Source organism: Triticum dicoccoides, chromosome 5A, assembly GCF_002162155.2.
Source record: "Triticum dicoccoides isolate Atlit2015 ecotype Zavitan chromosome 5A, WEW_v2.0, whole genome shotgun sequence".
NCBI classification, from domain to species: Eukaryota; Viridiplantae; Streptophyta; class Magnoliopsida; order Poales; family Poaceae; genus Triticum; species Triticum dicoccoides.
The window spans coordinates 513,528,996-513,533,869 of NC_041388.1; positions in this window are offsets into that span (position 1 = coordinate 513,528,996).

The following is a 4,874-nucleotide window of genomic DNA, read 5'->3' on the forward strand; positions in this document are numbered from 1 at the left end:
ATGGGCCAGGGGAGGTTCCCTCCCTCTTTTCTTCTTCCTTTCTTTTCTTTTATTATTTTTCTTTTTCTGCTTTCTGTTTTAGTCTAATTAAAATGCCAAAACATTTTACAAAAATTTGTGCACCCCACCATAATTAGGTTTGCTATTTTAGACAACCCCCGAACAATTTAGTTTTCGTTTCTGAAAACTTTTATTGTTTGTTTTCGTTTTAAATTTGAAATTCGAACTAGGTTCCGAACTAACGCGAGTTTATCCACAGTAACCGAGGTGACGTGGCACCATTAGCGGGGATTACTGTAGCAAGATCATCCGGGCGTTACAAATCTCCTCCACTACAAGAAATCTCGTCCCGAGATTTTAGAGGGGGACTAAGGGGGAAAGTTTGGTAACGAATCTAGCGGGTCTTCTCATCCTGGCTTGCTCTTCTCGAAGAGGTTGATCCCTTTCGTTGATATCTTCATTTCTCCGTTTCAAGCCACCATGATCAAGTTGTCATCCTTTCTTCGGGGAACTCCATCGTACTTACGAATAGGTACGGGGCAGCTCTACAATGATAGGATGTTATAAGGGAAATTCATCTGGGGGTATCCCAAGAATGAACATATGAGTATCTCTCGAGTTGAACAAATGACACACATCGAGAGCAAAGTAAGACGATGTAATAAGAAGTTTCAAGCGGATAGGCAATCATTCATTGCCTGAAGCAGAGTGCGAAAGGGGTTCAGAGCAACGGGAATAAGTATTGTGTCCGATACCAGAATAGATCAACAGGCAAGTCGCCCGTGAATTATATACAAAGTCAAGCACGAGGAATAACTTTGACATCAGGTTGTACAGGAGAGTCAGGTTTCGATCCTGTGGAACTGTGGGTTATGGGCCCACCATGTGGTTTTTTTTTTAATAGGAGCAGTGACATTCTTCACGGTCATGATAGCAAGGCATGTCAGAGAGTACCAAGTCAGTTATGTCGGCAACAACATCAGTACCAAGGCGAGGGACAAGGAGAACCATTTTCCTGCTCGTTGAAACGAGGCGGACCAATAGGCAAAGTTCTCGTCCATCGGTGGTTACCGGGATGTCACCAACAATAGTAACAGGGTGTTACTGACAGCATTGTACAACGAGGTGTTTACCTAAGCAGGAGAATGTTACTGATTAGATCATATAGATCACAAGAAACGTTAAACCAACCAATGGAAAGGGAAATATGATTATCAGATTTAAACAGAAAAATGGAAAGGAAAATGTGTTTAAACACATATTTCAAGGGTATATCCTTCCCAAGGACAAGCAGAGTATGATATCCATGACAGGATATAATGTAGAAAACCCTTTTTGGTAAGGGGAGAGAAATTTCATGACATTACCCATACAACGGTGTTCGGATAATTGAGCAAGAAACATTTAGCATTGGGCTTCGGATGTTCTTGTTGAAAATCAGAGTATCGCAGACATGCTTCGAGATAGCATTGACATGGCCTTCAGGTGAAGATCAGACTTTGGAATCACGAAGGATCCATCTGGAATAACTTGTACAATCGGTATTACAATTCCCTCATGGATGAATGGATAACCCTGCTGAAAAGGAATCTATAATGATAGGTCCTCCAGCCGGGGGGGGGTGCTAGGTATGACATCATGTTACCGGGTCATCAAAGGATCAACATCATGACTCTTGGAAAGTTGTCCCAACCATCATATCTGACCGAGATTCAGATCCGAATGGTGTCACGATACCTCGGACTTAGGATACCTGAGAAGAAAAGGATGCAACGCAAATAGACGAGATGACATTGTAAGATTCTCGGGGAAATGGACTATGAAGTGATTTCTGTTATCAAGAGTCCATCATTAACCCAAGGAGAGGACAAGGAGGTGTCTGGTGAACTCAACGGCAATTCACCGAGATTCCCAAAGGATGGATTTCCACCATTAAGTGAACAAGGAGATAACATTGGTCAGATCAACTGATATAAGGAAGTATGCTCAAGGAAAACATACACAATTAAACATTGGTTGAAGGGTGCGCCCGAAGTACGGGTTGGGTTGCACGACCAATGTTAGAATGGTGATTCAATTAGCGAAGGACTTAGAATGAACTACCGCCCATTCACTTCAAAGCAATAGGGTTGCTAGACGTTTTGAATTCACACGTCATAGCTCCATTGTCGGTATTCCGGTTGAAAACAATACGGGGACCAAGGAATGAACGAAGATGGCAAGAAGTATTATGTTACGAAGAATTATTAAGAGGTGGTGAAATTCTCACCACATTCTTGACAAAAAGAGATGGTAATACTACCGAGGTAAGGAAGATCGACTGCTGGGTAGCAGTGATCTCAAGGTTTACACCAAACACGAACAAGTTGTGTTGAACGGAAGGCAATAAAGTGGTCGATGAGAACAGGAATCATCGAGGGGCAAGGATGGTATTACCCATCATGAATTCAATTGAATTCCTGGAAGAGCTCATAAGGTTGATGATGATCACGACACAATTGTCGAGAGATTTCATGCAGATGTAGTCAATCAGCGACGACATCAAGTCAAAGGAATGATGAAGCAAGAGGTTATTGGAACCACCGTTACGACACAAACTCGAACTCAAGCTTGTTGTTTAAGGTGAAAGGGTATGACGAGGACAATCGACGTAAGGTTAGTTCATCGTCGAAAATTGGTGCTCCGAAAATAAGGACCAGGTAGCCCCGTTAGAATTCGTCACGACAACGATATAGCCAAACAGGCTAGGAATGGCGTGATCGGGTACAAACTCGTACTTATAGAAGCTTACTGAAGAGTTGTTGAACCGAAGAGCGGACTCGGTTCAGTTATCGGTGTCTTTCAGTGTTCAATAACTCAGAGCCCGCGAAAAATTGGAATCAGTGGGAAGGTAGCACTTGATGAAGAACTCATAAAAAGTTATGCAGTTCCATAATAATCTCGAGATACCAGGGGGGTAATACTCGACACAAGATCAAAGTAAAGGTTGGACTGGTGTATTGATCCATAGAAGACAATTGTTTTAACTTGTCCGAGAAATGAGATCAAAGAAGAACAATCATGGTCGGAACCACGGTTGCAAGGAATCAATTCACAGATACCATAGGTTAGTTATCAAGGAAATAGTTATTGTTACAAGAAGCTTTCATGATAGGATATAAATCGCGTCCATGGGCATGAACACAAGTTCAAGGTCGACTCCACTTCTCCAAAGCATAACCTTACATTCACTTCTCGTTTCGATAATGGCATTAGTGTTGAAAGTTATACCTGGTGCAATACCAGATGAGTATGACCCGTGAAAACTTCCGAGTTCACACATAGTAAGGAAGGCATAGGTTCAACCCATCGGGGCATCTTAGAATCCTATACCAGAATCTTTTAGAAGTAATTAACTCAAGCTTGAAGGCAGAGCATGGTTGAGAAAGCAGACGATACAATTTACCAAGGCATTATGTATCCGAGAAAAAGGCTCACAAGTTTATTGAACATGAAGGGCATTGTCAGATAAAATCCAACAAAGGATCTGGTGGTCCACAAGGGATCTGACGTGAGCATCGGTACTCAACTAGAGGAAGCAAATTATAGAAACAACTGACTAACTCAATTGTCAAATGCAAAGGAATTATGATTACCAAATCAAGGGATCAGAAGCAATGCTCTGATTAGCGGTGGATAAGTTGAATAGCCGTAGGGTACAACCAACGACAATTGGATTGGTCGAGAACCAACTCCAGTTAAAAGAATGGAAGCTCAGCCGGAAAGGTAATTTATAAGGATCAATGATGATTGCATGTATTCGCAAACATATTGAGTCAACAGACTCAAAATGATAATGACAATGAATGTCATTAAGACTACGAGACTTATGGGATTAACCATAATGCAAGCAAGCAAGAATTTCAAGAGCCAAAGGCTCCAGAGGGTTTTCGGAAGATCGAATATTATTTTGAAGACTTTTGTGAAACACAAGAACAACTGGGGATGAGCGGATACTCGGCAAGCGCGAGTAATTATCCGTAGGGGTATTCATGCAGCAAGGAACTGCAGGGCAGTAAGCGTAAAGAATTCTCGGAATATCGAAGAGTATTTCAGGACATCTTGTAATAACAAGAGCAACTAGGGATGACAATATGAACGATATGTGTAAGTAGTTATCCAGAGGGATTTATCGATGGAAGTGAATTGCAAAAGCGATGGCACATAGTCTCGAGAGCACATCGTAGAGTATCTTCGGAATCTTCTGGTGCAGCAGGCGGTCATCGGTAACAAGTGGCTCTCCGGGAGAAAGTACTTGCGAGAACCTAAAGTTAGTTTTGTTTTTAGCGAAATCCTTTAACCCGAATAGAAGAGAGCTCAGAGTCCCAGAGTAAAGGTCGAGGAGTAAAAGATCCTAATACCACCAAATGGCGACGTGGGCCCGTAAGGCACACAGCCAAGTTAGTAAAAGTTTTTTAAAGTCTAGACTCGACTTCGGCCAAGGAGTTGGAAGGGGGATTCCTACAGGCAGTTGGCTCTGATACCAACTTGTGACGCCCCCGATTCAATCGTACACTAATCATGCACGCAAATGTGTACGATCAAGATCAGGGACTCACGGGAAGATATCACAACACAACTCTACAAATAAAATAAGTCATACAAGCATCATAATACAAGCCAGGGGCCTCGAGGGCTCGAATACAAGTGCTCGATCATAGACGAGTCAGCGGAAGCAACAATATCTGAGTACAGACATAAGTTAAACAAGTTTGCCTTAAGAAGGCTAGCACAAACTGGGATACAGATCGAAAGAGGCGCAGGCCTCCTGCCTGGGATCCTCCTAACTACTCCTGGTCGTCGTCAGCGGGCTGCACGTAGTAGTAGGCACCTCC